Source organism: Tetranychus urticae, chromosome 2, assembly GCF_039701765.1.
Source record: "Tetranychus urticae isolate SD_2017Ah chromosome 2, NJAU_TeUrti_SD_1.0, whole genome shotgun sequence".
Lineage (NCBI taxonomy): Eukaryota > Metazoa > Arthropoda > Arachnida > Trombidiformes > Tetranychidae > Tetranychus > Tetranychus urticae.
The window spans coordinates 5,405,773-5,423,936 of record NC_142959.1 but is presented as its reverse complement, the minus strand read 5'-3'; the positions used below and the strand labels follow the sequence as shown (position 1 = coordinate 5,423,936).

At 31.7% G+C, this 18,164-nt stretch overlaps 2 long non-coding RNA genes and 1 pseudogene across 10 annotated transcripts; 1 reads left to right on the top strand and 2 right to left on the bottom strand.

Annotated features, from left to right (window-relative positions):
* Positions 1 to 23: 23 nt before the first annotated feature.
* LOC107366475 (calcium-dependent protein kinase C pseudogene) lies at positions 24 to 5,765 on the bottom strand (annotated as a pseudogene). The gene has a single exon (XR_016199021.1). The product of XR_016199021.1 is annotated as a calcium-dependent protein kinase C pseudogene (transcript).
* Positions 5,766 to 5,826: 61 nt separating this feature from the next.
* On the top strand, positions 5,827 to 12,875 carry LOC107366476 (uncharacterized). 8 transcript variants are annotated; one of them, XR_016199023.1, is made up of 11 exons: positions 5,827 to 5,946; positions 6,142 to 6,518; positions 6,721 to 6,793; positions 6,990 to 7,105; positions 7,300 to 8,019; positions 8,191 to 8,391; positions 8,650 to 9,044; positions 9,526 to 9,663; positions 9,842 to 11,239; positions 11,323 to 11,604; positions 11,704 to 12,875. It is a non-coding gene; the product is annotated as an uncharacterized LOC107366476 (long non-coding RNA). The 8 variants fall into 8 exon arrangements; XR_016199024.1 differs by lacking the exon at positions 5,827 to 5,946 and having other exon boundaries at positions 5,964 to 6,518; positions 8,655 to 9,044; XR_016199027.1 differs by lacking the exon at positions 5,827 to 5,946 and having other exon boundaries at positions 5,964 to 6,518; positions 11,434 to 11,604.
* On the bottom strand, positions 12,628 to 13,929 carry LOC112539330 (uncharacterized). Its single transcript, XR_003083121.2, has 2 exons — positions 13,219 to 13,929; positions 12,628 to 13,149 (listed from the first exon to the last, which is right to left on the bottom strand). It is a non-coding gene; the product is annotated as an uncharacterized LOC112539330 (long non-coding RNA).
* Positions 13,930 to 18,164: the final 4,235 nt, after the last annotated feature.

Below are 18,164 nucleotides of genomic sequence, written 5' to 3'. Positions count from 1 at the left end.
CGTAAAATAGTCTTGGATTGAAATTTGCATTTTTAATTCATTTATTATTAAGAAAGTTAGTTTTGACTTTATGCTTTTACTTTTATTTACAATCAAAAATGAAATTTATCAAATTTTGTTATGCGTTTGGTTTGAAATTCAAAATTCATTTCCTGCTCTTCTTTTCCGATTATTACAATCATCTTTAAATTGTTCGCATTAGCATTTAGCAGTCTTTTAATGGCTGCTTGATTCAAGTCTTTTCACGGTTAGAATGATAACATCACTTGTGATCAACAAAATAATCGTCGTGAGTTTCATCTGAACCCAATATAACAGGTTTTACAATTGAAAAAAAACAATTTTATAGCAACAAGGTTTAAATTTTGTGAATTGGTGATGAGGTTTGGTCCATCATTGGTGCTGTCAGTACCGAGTGAGATTTCATTTGGTTTGTTTGATGATTAAATAAAGATTCAGATCTTAAAATAATAACAATAACAAGAAACTTGATCACAAACATCATGATGTGATCAGGTTAATGGAAAGGGATAAATGACGTTAATAATTAGAGATGCAAGAAGGTGGATTGGGATTTACAGTGAACAATGGTGTAACTGGTGAAAACAAAAGAGGAAAGGAAATAAAACAAGAACAGTTATTAATAATATCATTACATGTTTAGGTGGAAGTGACTGTTTGCGTAAACAATTATAATGATAGTATTTATAAATGTATAGTTGTGTATTATTATCAGCATAATGTATGCATAATTATGTAATTAATTATATGAGTAAATTTGAAATGTGTCAACAAATTGCTCCTCAAACATCATGGACACATAATTTGCTGTATATTCATATTGTCTTTTAGATGAGTATATATTTATATATATTATATTATATTATATATTTGTTCATTCTTCATGTCTTTATCATTTTGCTTGTCCTTCTTTAACCAGCTTTTTTTAACTTGTGTCATCTTTTTCCTTTCATAAGTGCATTGTAAGTATTTCCATGTCTGATGGTGTATAAAATAATGATATAGTAATAGCAATAATGTCAATAAATATACATAAATTACCAAGACGTAACATTATTTGGCCTTTTAATTGTGCTTCTGTGAGTAAGTATTTTCCGTTTGCTTTTTTTTGGTGAAGTGTTCAAAGTGTGTGAGAATGTTGAGTGTCTATACATATTCAATCAATTTGATAATAACATCATTTGGCTTCATTCCTCATCACCATCCATTAACAGGCATCATCACTATTTTAACCCTTTCCAGTGTCCTCTTGATATTTGCAGACATCCTTTGGATGTTTATTGAAAATTCATTTCTTTATAATATATATTGCAAGTTTCAGTTTGCTTTAATTAAACGCATCAACGCACAATTGGTGTAAATTCAGGATTAACAAAGGTAAAACCTTCAAATTCATTTCCACTCATAATGTTAATGATTGAAGGATCAGAAGGTGTTAAAGTAGGCTTTGCATTTGTAAAGATGGGATCAAAGTTTTCCGCTGCTCGCGGATTGCGCACTTTAGGTATAAAAGGAGGTTGAATTTCTCGAGCTTCAACTTTAGCCCAGTCAATACGACGGAAAAATGGATGACCACGAACTTCAAACTCTCCATTGGAGCTACATCCAAGTCTTTTGGTTGGATTTTTGGTGAGAAAACCTTTACACGCTTCTTTGGCTTCCTTTGAGATTGACTTTGGATAGGAGACACTTTGCTCGGTGATTGAAGTAAACAAATCTTCTTCATCTTCTCCGTCAAAGGGTGGTTGACCAACCAACATTTCATATAATAAAACACCATATGCCCACCAATCAACTGATTTACCGTAAGGTTGATATAAAATAATCTCTGGTGCAATATAATCTGGTGTACCACAAAAAGTTCGAGTAGTCTTTTTTTCATCAATTCCATCTTTGCACATACCAAAATCGGCAATCTTGATGTGACCCTCAGCATCAAGCAGTATATTATCCAATTTAAGATCTCGATAGATAATACCTCGTTCATGAAGGAAAAATAATCCAATGGCTATTTCAGCAGCATAAAAAACGGCAACAGGTTCTTTAAATTTACCACATTGTTGTATTTGAAACATTAAATCACCACCATTAACATATTCCATGACAAAATAGAGGCGATCAAGCGTTTGAAAACAGGAATGTAATTTAACCAGGAATGGTGGTTTCTCACCTAAAGCAAGAACACGTTTCTCGATAAGTGCACACTCAGCATCATCGTCTTGAATGAGTACATCTTTTTTCAAAATCTTGATGGCATACAATTCATCGGGAGATTCTTTCTTTTCAGCTAACATTACTTTACCAAAGGAGCCTTTACCTAGAACCATAAGGAAGTTAAAATCATTGGCACTAATTGGTTTTTTACCATCAACACTGGTTGTTGTTAAATTTTTTAAGGTTGACAAGCCTTCTGCTGATATATTGGTTGTAGAAGGATGACGTTTGTTTAAGTTTAAAGCTCGATTATAACTTTCAACTAATTCTTGATCAGCTGGAGGAATCATTACATTGTAAAATTCCCCTTCTTCCTCGGTTAATAATTTGAACCAGCCTTCAACAGGTTTTTTGATTATTTCGGAAATACCAAAAGACAGAGAGCCTATGAAATCATTTCGCGAGGTACGATCCCAGTCCCATACACCAATATATAAACGGCGATCTTTATCATCTTTTTTCAAATCAAAATATAACTTTTCATTCCATAAAGGATTGAGGGAACCTTTGATGGTGCGAGTCTTTCTTTTTACTCCATCTTTTCCTTCTGGGATCAGTTTACATTTAACGTAAGGGTCAGACAGGCCATTAGGGTCCATTGGAATCAGGTTAGCGGCTTGGCTTATTTCACAGACTAAGGTTAATGCATCAATATCATAATTGATACCATTAAAAGTGGCGCTTAAAGAAGAATTGTTAGAAGAGGAAATCGTGCCTGAAGAGGATGATGTTAATGATGATGTTGTTGTTGTTGTTGTTGAACTGCTGGTACTTATCGTTGACGTAGTAGAAGTTGTTGACAGTGTTGTAGTGCTTGTTGTGGTTGTTATCGGGGTAGAAGTGGTTACAACTGGAGTTGAGTTTGTTGTAGTAATGGTTACAGCGGGCTTGGGTAAAAGTGGTGCTGTTGAAGACGATGATCCTGTTGAAGCTGATGATTGGGTTGAGGCTGACGAGGCTATTGAGATGATTGATGAATTATGGCTTGTAGGGAATCTAGATTCAGCAGGTAAACTCGTCTTTGGTACACAGTAAACTTTTAGCTCAATTCGACCTCGTCTTTCTGTATGATCACATCCACACAGGTTGGGAACATTTATCTTGCATCGTTTGTGAACATTCATATCACAGGCTGTACATCGTAGTCCTTGATGAATTATGCCATACAAGAGTGATCCACATTGGTCACAAAATGTTGGACTTGTATATGTGTGAACGCTAAATTTGTGTTGACGACGTTCATCTGTATCAAACTTGTTATCAGCACCAGGACAGCTGAAGGATACAAAAGAATGGCACCTTTTATGAACAACCAGTGCACATATTTGACATTGGAAACCTTGTTTACCAATTCCCCAGATAAACTCTTTACAATGGCAACAAAATGTTGGCTGTTTAAAAAATCGCGGTACAAATTTGTGACCTTTCACATCAACAACATTTTTCTTTTTTAGGGCACCTTTACGAACCACCGGTTGTAATCCACTGGAAAGCATGTTTATTGTGTAAAAATGATTAAAAACTTGTAATATTGATGATACTTGTTGATCCAATTGAACAGTTTGAATGAGAGAATCAAGTGGCTTCACTCAATTGATTAAAATTAGAGCCATCTATTGCTAATCAGGCTAGACAATTGGTAGGTTTTGAAAAATATCAATTTGTTGTATCTTTCGTTGATGGTTTTAATGATAAAACAAGATGTATTAAACTGGCAGAAAAAAAGGGAAGCATGTATGGAATCACTGATTACTGATCATTCAATAAAAAGCTTATGCAATTTGATAATCAATATTATCGCAGAGTTGAGTAAGAATGATCTTTTAGCGTGATTTTCACTTTAGCACAGAAACATTTTTTTCTCAGAAACAGTGATTAAAAATGTTGATATTGTTGATGGTAATGGTGTCAAAGGCAGAATAAATGTGTGTGTTCGGTTAAAAATTTGCTGTTAAATTGGATGACAGAACGGTTTATTTGAAAAAAAGGAGAAAATGAAGCAAAGGGTTTTATGACTGATGTTCAAAGATAGCTGGTAAGGTGGTAAAAAGAGGAAAACCGTTTGACATGTGAATCAAACCACAAACTTTCAAGCAACAGTTTAAGAGGCAGAAAAAAGCAGAAGCTGAATATATGGTGTATACGTCAAAATGATGAACTGAGGAGAGAAAAAAATAAGCAAAGGAACTGAGAAATTACCAAATTTAAGAATGATAACACAAGGGAAAAAAACAGAGGAACAGAAACTGGGAATAAGGCAGAGAAACACACTGTTAAAGTTTGGAGAGAGAGAAAAAAAACGTCGAAAAGATGTTAATGATGATTTTGTTATTGTGATCGTTGGTTTTGTTACTGTTGATGTTGTTGCTGTTGCTGATGATTATGATGATGATGATGATGTTGACGATGGTTATGGTGATGGTGATGATGGTGATGTTAATATAAATAAAAAAAAGAACTAAAAAATCTGTAAAAGCAACTAAAAAGAAGAAAACAACTTCACCAACAAACAGTTGAATGAATGACAAGGAAGAGAGAAGATTTCAACTTCACTCAGCCTAAGGCCTCACTAAAATTTATCGTCATCTCTCCTTCTCTCTATTTTTCTTTCTCCCTGTTTCTTTCTGCATCACTATCATTTCATCGTCCCACTTACTCACTCATCTATCCTCATCTCAGTCTCTGCGCGATCTCAACTTATTATTCATTTCTCACCTTCTCTGAATCTCTGTCTATCTCTGTCTACATTTCTTCCTCTTTACTTTTTCAGTCTCTTATTATTCACAAGAAATCTCTTTCATCTTCTGACTCTCTTTCTCTTTCTCTTTCTCTCTTCCGTTTTTATCTCTCAATTTGATTCATCAATCTGTGTGATGAAACAAATTCTTTTAATTTTTCTCTTCTTCTCTCTTCTTCTTGTTCCTTGAATCTCATTAATCCGGTTGAAGATGATAACTGAATTTTATTGTATTAAAGTGATGCTGATGAGAATGATTATTATGATGATGATAGTGAACATTTGTAACCCTTTTTTTACATTCAAATGATCGATCTCATTGTTTACATATTCCATTGTTTTGGCTTTTTTTGTTGTTTCTCGTTTCTCTTTTTTTTTGTTGTTTTCTCGCCTTCCTTTCCTCCCATAACTACAATCAAAATTTTAATCGACAGAAAAGATAATTTCTTGTTCCACTCTTTTGTTCTCATATCAATTAACACTTGAATAAGTAACCAGACTCGATTGACTTTGTTGATTTTTCTAATCATGGTGATCATCATGATGAAAGTAATGCTGGTAATGATGTCAATTTTCACTCATGTTTACCAATTTCCTTGATGGTAACGTTATCCATTTGCATAAAACACAGACACCATTAATTAAGTGCTGATAGACACTAGGTATTTTTTTATCACATCACATCAGTGAAACAATCAAAGGAAAGATTGATTAATTGTATAGAGTTTTTTACTTGTTTAACACTCTTAATACTAATAAACCTGATGGAACAAATAATCGTCTGGTTTGTTGGCTTGTCAGTGGAACAAAAATCTCACCAAAAGGTTGGTACAGAAGAAGAAAGCTTGGTGACAACTCAAAAGTACAAATTGATTTTTTGTTGAAGATTAAGAACGATAATCTGATTATAATCTTATGATAATCGTTATAAACCAATGACATAACAAAGGGAAAACAAAAAGTGTGAACAAAAGGTTATTTTGTGTATTTTTGTTTCCACACTTTGGTTGACTAATAGTTTTCCCTCCTAAATCAATTTTTCTCATGTTAACAAAGACTCATTTTGTCTCGACAATTTTTATGGCTGCCATCTTGATATAATTTATTGTTTTACTTTCTCTCTTTTTTTATATAAAAGAATTCATTTTTATATTTGATTCTGTTTACAGATAACACCAATTGCTGATTGAAGTGTCCGGTTTTCACTTTTTGGTTGGCCTTTTTAATCATCATTACATGTCTACAAAGAGTTATTCTTTGAATATCTATCATCACGTGAAGCTACAGCTTGGAAACAAAGGCGTCACCAGAAAATGAGAAAAGATCTGAAGGAAACAGAAGATTACCCAAGAAATCGGTGATCGTTCTAAGGAGTGTGAATCGTTTGGTAATGATATCAACTTCAACATCAATAATTAGATCAACAGGAGATCAACACCAACCATTCGAGTTTATTTTGTGATTAAAGCAAAAGTCTTAAAAGATTTCACGGATACCTTGTTCTTATCATTATCATCATATCCACGTTAATCATCATAATGCTCTTGTAAGTTACATTTATACACTTTATAAACTGAAACTATTAAACCAAATTGAGAAGGGAGATGTTGGAATAAGGGAATGTGTATTGTATTCTATTTTATTTACCTTTTCCTCTCATCATTCTCTACACTTGATTTAATTCTATCCTTGATTCTTCCATATTTAGCTCTAATTCTTCCCCTTTTTTCATCTCCCTTTGGTTACAGATTCAGTGTTCCGTAAACTTGGCCAATGATACTCGGTGATGGAGCTTACTGATGGTCAATTCTGGTTGATGGCGTGAGTTTTTTTTGCTTACTTATTCATTTAATAGTCATAGCTTCAAACTCTCATTACCATAATCATCACTCACTCACATTATCATTTATTCACCTTTTTTGATCCTCAACGGTCTTCACTTTTTTCCCCTCATTTCACTATTTTTTGCTTGTTCTCGTCTTTAACTTATCGTCATCATTATTATCACTATTATCAGTTGACTGTATACATGATCATGGATCAATAATGAACCAGCCTTACATGAATAAATCCTAGTAATATTATGCGCTATGGTTTTTTCAATTCAGATTGGAATTCCTTGGAGTTGAAAAGGTAAGAGAAGTCGATGAGACGAAAATATATCATGAGGAGTTAACAGAAGATGATTTTTTTCTCCTTTTGTTTCATTCCCTTCATTTATTGCACCTTTTTCTAATCATTTTTCTCAATCAACTTTCCAAAATTTTATTTAAAATCATTTCATTCATTACCAATATCATCACCACGATTCAATTCAAATTTACCAGGTTTTCAAGACATATCTTCTTGATTTCGAGTTTGACCATCGGATCATAAGAACGAAACTTTTTAACAATTCAATCAGCAGCAGTAGAACTTGTTTTACCAAGCAATCAAAAGTTAACAATTGTTTTCCATTGTTATCCACATGCTCACTATTTTCGGAATTTTCATATTGTTCCATTCAACAGCTGTTCGCCAGGAGATCACCAATTTTATCAAAAACTATCATCGAGAGGATGCCAAATTCTCCAGTTTCTTCTCCCTTCCCTTCACCTTACCCATCTCCAGTTTCCCCTGAGAACTCACCCCAGAAATCATCCACGGGTTCACCACAAGTTTCGCCTGAGCCATCACCACGACTTTCGTCTCGAAAGTCACTTAGAGACTCGATTCAACCCTCACTCACAGCCTCGCCTCAACCATCACCACCACTTTCGTCTCGAAAATCACCAAGAGTTTCATCACAATTAGCCCCGCTGGTTCATTTCGATGCATTACTTCGAATTAAATCTTAATATCTGACTTTCTGACTTTGTAGTTTGGCTAATTTTTGTAACAATGTATCACCATTATTTTGTACCAGGAATTAGATTGGCAAATATAACTTTTTTTCCTGCTCCAGACTGCAGTTTCATCGCTGTTCTTCTCGATTTCTCTTCGAAGTTTCAGATTCAGTTTGTTGATTTCCGAGACAATTCAGATTGGAATTCCTTGGAGTTGAAAAGGTAGAAGTAGACTACAGAAAAAAAACATCAAAAGAAATCAACAAAAGATGCTTTTTCTCTCCTTTGTTTCATTTCCTTCATTTCTTTTACCTGTTTATCTTTGTCATCTTTTTTCAATCAACTTTCCAAAATTTTATTTAAACTCATTTCATCTTCTTTTTTAATGAATAGATAAATTCAGTTTATTAAAAGCTGATGGATTTATTAGCTTTCTTTGAAAAGACAACTTTAATTTTATCGATCAGTCGTTGGTGAACCTTGCCTTCTTTGCAATTGAAAAAATTTATCCTACGAGTTGAAGCTGATGTTTCACTTTTTTCCGGTTATTATCATCAAACATGAATATTTCATTACCATTCAACGGATGATTTGGTAAGAGACGAGTGTTGCTCATGTTTCATTAGAATACGATGAATAGAAATAAGAAATTTGAAAGGAAAAAGATGTTAAAAGAAACTGATAAAAAGTCAAATAATATATTTCAATGAGTTGCTTTTTCGCAAGGTATCAATAGTTTGATTCTCATTTCAATAATATATTTTTACCTCTTGGTTCTTATTTTTCATCTTGCATTCTATTTTGAATAAATAATCTAATATTTTTTTCTTATTTAACTAATTTTTCATTCAGTGCAGGTTCTTCATCTTCCCAGAAAGTTCCAATTGATGATAGATGGATTCTGATAAACAGTTGAAACCATTGTATAAAATGATGTTGGTTTAATTGCAAGTGTACCGGAAATTTTGGTTGACAAAAATAACGTTTCCCATCAATAAATCAAAACATTGTTGAAAGTCAAGAGCTTTATTGCGTCCCTGTGTTTCGTCCATCTCAACCTGGTGAAAAAAAGTTGATTTTAACAATTGTCGATTTGATACTTCATGATTATTCTTCGAGTCTTCAGGAATGGAATCCATAAATCACCATGAATCTTACAAATCCCATTTAATCTGATGGCTTGGAGATAATATTTGGCTTAATCTTTGATTGGTATCCTTTTGCTATCCAGATCAGACATTAATAAGGTAAGTGTTCATCTACAGCTCTGGCCAGTTAAACTTTTATTTGACTGCCCTTGATTTGACTAATCAAATCTATAATCCGATATATTATTTAGCTGTTGATCATAGATTCAATCGAGCATCAAATTATCAGACAAAATTGATCACTGAACTAGAAGTCTTTTGTAACCAGCTCTTAAACCAGAACTAATAGTTTTTTTCAGCTCAACTGAAAACATCAGCTTCATACTTATTAAATACTCGATATAATACATAAATAGATATTATTAATAGTTTATATTATTGTGATTGGACGACTAAATGGATTAGTGGGAAATACAAGGAGTTATTAGTTCTGAAAATCTAATTCTACTCTTTTGTTTTATAAGATTCATGAAAAATATTTAGCTTGCCATTTCAATAACATGTAGATGCTCCTCACAATTCAATTTCCAAATGAAATATAAAACAGATTTTTAACGACTATTTATCATTTTATTTCTAGATACAATCAATTTATCAAAATTGGAAACAATTAATCACCAACAACAAACAAAACATTTCCTTTGAAATTAAAAGGTGTCACACTTGAAACTTAAATACACTTGTGTATACTTGACTTGTAGGACATCTTAAGGCTGACGTGAGTATTTAATTATAAGATTCAATTCATCAATTTCCCAAATACTCAACAACTCCATGATTTTGTCAAATGAATAGAGATTCCCCGATGATTATGACTAGATGATTGATCTAAAACACTAAATTCAGAAAATTTCAAGAAGTTTTTTCTATTTTTTTCCATTTTTTGTCATATCCAGTTGATTGATCAAGTTATAATGATATCGAAAAGAGTGAACGATGAAAAAAGAAGGAAATCAAATGTCTATTATCAGTTTGGAATTGAATTGTGGATCCAATTTAAGTAAAAATAGCTCTGACCATTAAGAGTCGTGAAAAAGTGCATAAAAATTTGAAACCAAAAACCTGCAATGAAAATCAACTCGGTGCCTAATTTGTGATCAAAGAAGCAAAAAAAATGGACCCAGAATTGGTATAAAAAAGTTCAAGAGAAATGTCAAAATTGAAACATATTGTAAAGGAAAAAAACAGATAAACGGACTTACAAAGAACCCTTCAGAATCTTGCAAAGGAAGCAAAGGAGAAGGTGAAGAGGATGAAGATAAAGAATAAGAAGGATATAAAAAAACGAATCCAAGAAAATCTTGAAAATCTGAAAGAATCTCTTTGACAGTCATTCTAATGGGTTAAAGTATGTTCTTTAACTTTTCGTTGACTTTTTTTTCAAGAAGATCCGGAACTTGGATCCAATCAATTTGCAAGCAAGGCTAAACCTTTTAATAAAAAAAGCTTCAACTTATCCAATTGAGCTTAACCTGAATGAAATGGTAAAAGTAAACGAGATTGAAAACAATTTCCTGGACTCACCTACGCTTCAGCATTCGATATCGTACTCAAATTAACTTTATCATGGTTTCAATTAAAATGGAAAAGCTATTTTGTTACTAGTTAAAATTAATCTTGCTCTTGGAATGATGATTCTGAAGTAGTCAATAACATGATGAGCCTGGTAACACAAAGAACAGAACCGAGAACACATCCTTTTGTTATTCACTGATTGAATTGAATTTTAAAATTGAAGACAAGTCAAAGGGTTGAATTGAATTTTCAATGCCATAATCAACGTTGAAAAGCTGCACCTGTATCTACAATGGATTCAACGTTTATATAATTATTTGTAAAACTGATTGTTTTACAATAATAATAAACACAGAGGAAGAGAAAGCAAAAAGACTGATCAGATGGATTGGGTTAAAAATTGAGCAAAGAAGAAGAAGAGAAATCAAACAATTCTGTAGCTGTTGGATGATAAATTGATGTTTCTAAACATAATGTGGATGAAGGTTGCACAAAACAATGGCAGTTAAGTGTAACAATCAATATTGGTAATGATAAAATGGTCATAAAAATGGGATGAAATGAAATGGCAGAATCAAATCAACATATAATTACAAATGGTAACTTGAATGGATATTTTCAGCTCTCATTGTCACCCATAACTAAATCAAATGATTAACTGGTGAATGCTTTGCAACCGGAAATTGTAGTTTCATTCAATTTTACTCACCTTGAATGTTTCGTCAACTTAATAACCTGGAATCCTTTGAACCAGAATGACTGATGAAGAAAAATAAAGAGTAAGAAAGTTGTTTCCAAAAATAGGAACATTAAACTCATTGATAACAGATTAATTGTGATTTATCTTCTCTTTTCATCCTAGACTTGCCAATCTTACATTATTAACATTATTATCTTGATAATGAATATTCTGATTTCCAGTATCATCATTATTTTGATATCATTTTTTTCTTCTTCTTTGCCTGCCATAAAGGAAGATGCTTTTGTGTTTGGCTCAAGATTGACTAAGATGATGGAAAACCTTGTGTATTAACCTCGTTTTTGCCTCTCATCGTCTTCATCTTTAATCATCATGTATTATGAAGGTAACCCTATCAATAATGAGTACACTCATTAATCAACTTTTCCTGCTATATAAATGTGTGTATGTATGTTTAATCTTGCTATGATTCATGATGATTATCTTGATATTATTGTTATTAATGATTCATTATTTAATGTAATATTTCCATTTGAATTGCAGGTTACTTACCAGCTTCTCGGACTTTGTCAAAACTAATGTTGGTCAACCAATTGTAATCATTATAGCAGTTTAGTTGTCAACTTAATGAGATTCATCTTGCAAAATTATCATCATTATAATGGACGATTCATCTTTACTCCAAGTCTGATTGGGTTGAAAATTGAAAACTCAAATGGTACATCAAACATTGATTAATGTACCATTTTCCTGTTCAATTTAATACACTAAAATCAATCTATTTATAACATATTTCCATTCCCTTTTCATCGAGCTTTGCTTCAAGCTAGCTTTTCATCATCATGTTGCTGTTGAAATAATTAATTAGATTACAGATTTATAATTTAAATCCATGTTAATCTGCCTTAGGATTTTTTCCACTTGTCTACCATTAATTTTATGTATTTAAATCATCCTCTCTGTATAACTAACTCTTATTAACCTGCTTTTTTACCTTGCAATGTCTTGTTATAATTCATTTCTTTCTGGTCCAATTGGTACAGAATTTTGGTGTTTTTTTTCTCTCTCATTCAAAACTTCAACATGATTACAAAGATGATAGTCTTCAATGTAACTCTTGGCGTAATGCTTGTAATACGATTTATGGTTAATGTTTGTCAAGTGAACAATGTTCAAAGAAGTGATCGTACAAAAAAAGGTAAACTCTCAAAAAAAGAGAGAGATGATAAATAAATACAGTCAACCTTTAATTAATGACTTGAGGCTAGTGATTATATGGGATCATATATCATCATCACTTTGTTAACATTATCATCAATATCATTGGCTTTTGTCCTTGGTTATGTTTGAAAACAATTAAAATGAACCATTGGAGTCTGTTGCTGTTGGTTAAGCACAAAGGTCTAATTTTAGGCTTTCATATCATGTAAATCAAGGTTATTAGGATTGGCCAAGTTGACCAGTGAATTGATTTTAGTTGCCCAACTTTACTATAGTATGCTTGAACATCAACAGCCAAAAGCTGGACTGATTGTAATACAAAATTAACTTGCCAACACTTGCTGTCAAGCATTTCAAACTGCATTAAAAATTAACAATTCATACATGCACTTATATTGATAATAGTATGGACGTTAGAGCAAAATGTAAAATATTTATCAACAGGAATCATTCAAAGTTTATTTAATCGCACAATAAATATTTGGTGTTGAAAAGATGGCAATTTTAAACCAATTTAGCAGCTGCTTGTAAATAAGGAAAATCCAATAATAAAATTATTTCACAAACTGTTAACAATTACCTAAAAGATCCTGAATCCACCAAAACATACTCCAAGCTTTATCCCTATTTCACCTCATTAAAGAGTTACGAGTATCCGAATGGAAAATACTTGATATATTCAGTTTTAGGATAGACTTTGGATAGCTTCCAGGCTCCATATTGTGTAAGTGACCGTCAAGGTACATTAGATTGATTTGTTGAAAGGACCTGCAATTTGAAAGCATCTATTAGATACTGATTGGTTTGACGTGGTTTGCTCAGTAATTTTTTTATTACTTTACTGGTTGTTTTTTATATTATGGTTGCTTTATTTACTTTGAACACAAAGAAATGGTGACAACTTGTATGTTTGATTATTCCACAGAGCCTAATGAGTATTCAAATATTGTTGGAACTACGAAACATAAGAAAAGTTTATATCAATTTATTATTGTATTGTATTATAATATTGGATTCAGGAAGATTCAAAAAAAGATGAGATTAAATTCAGGTATTTGTGTCACCATCTAACGGTTAATTTACAAGTTGCATTACAAGAAATCAATTTTGAAGGTTCAAATGTTTGGCATTTACATTATACAAGAGACTCTATGATCTTTACTGGTCCTAGAATCTTAGGAGCATGAATTTTGATAAAGCTATAGCAATTTTTAAACTTTAGTCAAATCATCCCCGTCATTCGAATGTAAATTTCAATGGCAATCGCTTTATATAGCCTCTCAAATTGAAATCTGTATCAATTGTGAAGCTTTTGTGCCGATAAATGAAATTAGCTCAATCTGATCAATCAATTTAAATGATGAAAATTTCCAAGATTTTGCATTTGTGCGAAAGAAGTTATTCAAATTTTAATTTCAATAGGAACTTGGAGTTTTTTGACAGTTGAAGTCTAATGCAATATTGAGTTGATTACACTGAAAATTTCACTTAATGGAGCACAGTACTCAAACTTATTGTTTCACTTGAAAGCTCAATTAGTAAACTAGCAAAAAATCCTTATTTTGTAAAGTTTAAAAGGTTTGTAAAAATAAATAAATTCAACAAAATCAATGTTACATGAAGAGTTAAGTGTATTTCAATACTGTTTACACAAGTTGAGTAAAAATTAGTTTATTTACTTTTCAACCAGAAATTTCATATTCTTTTAATGATAAGAGATGGCAGGTTATGCGTGTAGGTTAACTGTGAATTCAGCTCGAGTTTTTGAACTAACAATGTATTAGGGGTATCAAAAAGTTCTGTCGTTTTTTTTACCAGTGACTTTTGCTTCGCTTTTGAACGAGTTAGGTTTATTCAATTGACTCAATAATTTTAGGTACACAAGAACATTAATATACGTGTATTTAGGCCAAATTTTGACTCGATCGGAGTTGATTAACTTTAATAAATTAGCTGCCCAATACACTACTAGATAAAGAAGCAATTTTAAGGTCCCAGAATTTATTGATTTTTTTATGAAAAAAGCAAAATTAAAATCAAAAATTAACATCAATCGAAAGCTTAAGGTCAACATAATCACTCAGTAAAATTTGAAACTTCTAATCATTATCATTATTAAATTATTCAAATTCGTAGCTCAAAAAATGAGTTTTTTTGACCATTTTCTATGGGATTTTTCAATGGGATTTCACTGAAATTTCAAAAAAAAGTCCAAAAAAAACTTTCTATGGAAATTCAATGTTAAACAAATTTTTACTTATATTTAGATAATTTGCTAATGATAATGATTAGAAGTTCCAAATTTTGTCGAGTGATTATGTGGACCTCGAGCTTTCGATTAATGTTAATTTTTGATTTGAATTTCAATTTTTTCATAAAAAAAATCAATAAGTTCTGGAACCTTAAAATTGCATCTTGAACTAGCCCATCTTGATTAGCTAATTAATTATAGTTAATTAACTCCGATTGCGCCAAAAAATGGCATGCATGCACTTATATTAATGTTCTTGTATACCTAAAATTATCGAGTCGATTGAATAATCAAAACTAATTCAAAATTGAAGCTAAATAATAGAGAAAAAAACGACAGAACTTTTTGATACCCCTAATAAATGTTGGATAATTTCTTGATACCGAATTCAGGCGCACAGCGACTTACTTAAATGGTGACCTTCATGATTGCTAAGTCACGACTCTCTAAAATTAAGGGTTAATTGTACTGCAATTAGTTGGTCGAGTCACATGTAAAATAGATGTGGCATAGTCACTGGTTTAATAAGTAGACGGTTATATCTGTTGTAAATCAATAACGAAAATAATTAGAACTTCGTAAGGGAAAATTGTTTTCTAATTTTGACTTAATTTCGTTGCATAGTAGTAAAATTGAGAAAACCAAGAGATAGTCAGTAGATGTAGATGAAGGCAAAAATGATAGACACGATGACATCAAATAATGCACGAAAATCAATAGCTTTATCTAGTTTTCAAATTTTGGAGTTTGAGATAGATTTGCTTTGCATTAAAGTTTTAATATTTATCCAATCCAATCATCATCCAAGCCATGTTAATTAGATATTTAGTTTAGTATATCCATTTTGCTTGGATTAATGCTTAACTTGACCGTCATTTCCACAATAAAACTACTTTCGATTAAAGACTCGTTTCATCGTGACACACCATTAGGTGATTGAAGATGCAATTTTTAGATGGTGGCTAAAAACACATCAACAGTTTTTATTTTAAACTATTATATTTCAAGTTTCATTTTGTCATTTGTTTTGCTTATTTTGATACATTGTCCATTGTATTTCAACTCTTTGTCTCTGAGGCTTTGGCTCTCGCGATTCCTTCAGGTGATCAAATTTGTGCTTTTATGGTCCTAAGCTTTTCTCAATTGTCTCAATTTGGGGTTCAATTAGATGATTCCGATTTGATGAATAATAAATACTTAGTCTTTGGCTTTTTAACTCAACTTTTAAACATTGATGCAGTCGTTAGAAGCTGTTAATTATATTGAATCACACAATTGATGATTTAATTTCATCCTTGGTTGATACTGTGTATTGAAAAACACACATTGACACCGTTTCTCGTTTCTTCCTTTTTCTTCATTTCTATCCTAAATTTAGCTTCCATGATAATTATCTTCTAACATGCAATTTTTTCTCATTTCATTTCAATTTTCACATTATTAATTCAACTGTTATTCAATTGATGAATTATGAAGTCGACAACTTGTTAGGAGTATTCTTAGCCTTAGTCTGAGGTTAAATTTTGTGAATAAGCTTTGGCCTATCTGAACCATTTTTCATCACATACTTTCACGCTTATGCAAATCTGTAACCTGTTTGCTAATTTTGTTATAATAGAATTGTATCTGAATTTTTAACTGAACTTTCTGGTCAATCCAATAGTATTTGATGATGACTCAATTATGATGAAAATTATAATAGCTGATTATAAGATGTAAGAAAATTTTAAAATGGCAATCCTAATAAAGGTTGAATTTGTATAACTTGAAATGGGAATAGCGTTCTAGCTCGTATAAATTATTTTTTGCCGAGAGCAAAAGTTACATATGCTATAACATCAACCTATTCCGACATTTCGTAAATTGGAGAAACAGCTCGAACGTTCAAAGTCATACTTGTTATACTTGTTCCCGTGCATTTCTAATGTATTTACCGACACCTCAAAAACGAAACATTATTTTGAAAAATGGATTACAGTTATGAATTATTAATAGTATGAACTTTTACATAGAATGTGGATTTAACAGAAAAATTTCTTACTAGTCAGTTTACCCTATTTTTTGGATTTCATCTAATCAATATCATATTTTGCTCACGAGATTTAGATAAAAATTGCGGCACTAGACGATAATTTAAGAATAGAATCTTCTTATAATATCTTCTTATAAATTAGCCACGAGTTGGTGTTCGAGTTCGAATGCAAATGTTTCGGCTTCAAGATATTGGTTTTCGAGTTTTATTGGCTATCAAAATCAACTGCTAACAAGTTGTCGACTTCATGCTTTATTTGCTAATAATATAATTATCACTTGTTAAATTTACATGATCAGTATAATTCATCAATTGAATAACAGTTGAATTAATAATGTGAAAATTGAAATGAAATGAGAAAAAATTGCATGTTAGAAGATAATTATCATGGAAGCTTAATTTAGGATAGAAATGAAGAAAAAGGAAGAAACGAGAAACGGTGTCAATGTGTGTTTTTCAATACACAGTATCAACCAAGGATGAAATTAAATCATCAATTGTGTGATTCAATATAATTAACAGCTTCTAACGACTACTTCAATGTTTAAAAGTTGAGTTAAAAAGCCAAAGACTAAGTATTCATTATTCATCAAATCGGAATCATCTAATTGAATCCCAAATTGAGACAATTATGAAAAGCTTATGACCATAAAAGCACAAATTTGATCACCTAAAGGAATCGCGAGAGCCAAAGCCACAGAGACAAAGAGTTGAAATACAATGGACAATGTATCAAAAGAAACAAAACAAATGACAAAACGAAACCAGAAATACAAAATTGTAATTGAAAAAACAAAAGACTGTCGGTAATGTCGTGTTTTAAACACCATCGCCTGTTATACTGTTCATGTAAACCTCCGATTAGATGTAAACCTCTAACCAGCTGAACCACAACTGACAAGAAAATAGTTTCTTTTGATTAAACTAAAAATCTAATTATCAGGACTTGGATGATGATGACAGTGGATAAATAGATTGAATGAAGCGTAAATCTATCTGAAACTCAGAGATTTGGAAACTAGATAAAGCTATTGATTTTCATGCATTATTTCATGTTATCAAGTCTATCATTTTTTGCCTTCATCTTCATCTACTTTTCTTCCTTTTGCTTCTCTTCCTTTGTTACAATAATGGGATCAGGCAAATGATGAATTGAGTATATCAAGTGGCTATTTAATATGGTTGTGTCCACCAAGTAATACATTGAAGTTAGTAGTCAAGATTAAATTAGTATCATCACTCACAGTCACTTAACTGATTCATCTCGTTTATTTAATTCAACAGATATCTCTTGATAGTGTTTAACATGGAAAGGATTACATTTTTTTGCATTGACCATCATCCATTATAATGGCAACACAAGTAACATTAATAAGGTCAAGCAAAAGAAGATTTCATTTCAATGACAGGATCCAAACTCAATTTCATTATCGATTAACTTACAGATTGACTGAAGAATGAAATGAAAATTTAAACTTAAAGGTTAACTCAAAGCGAAAC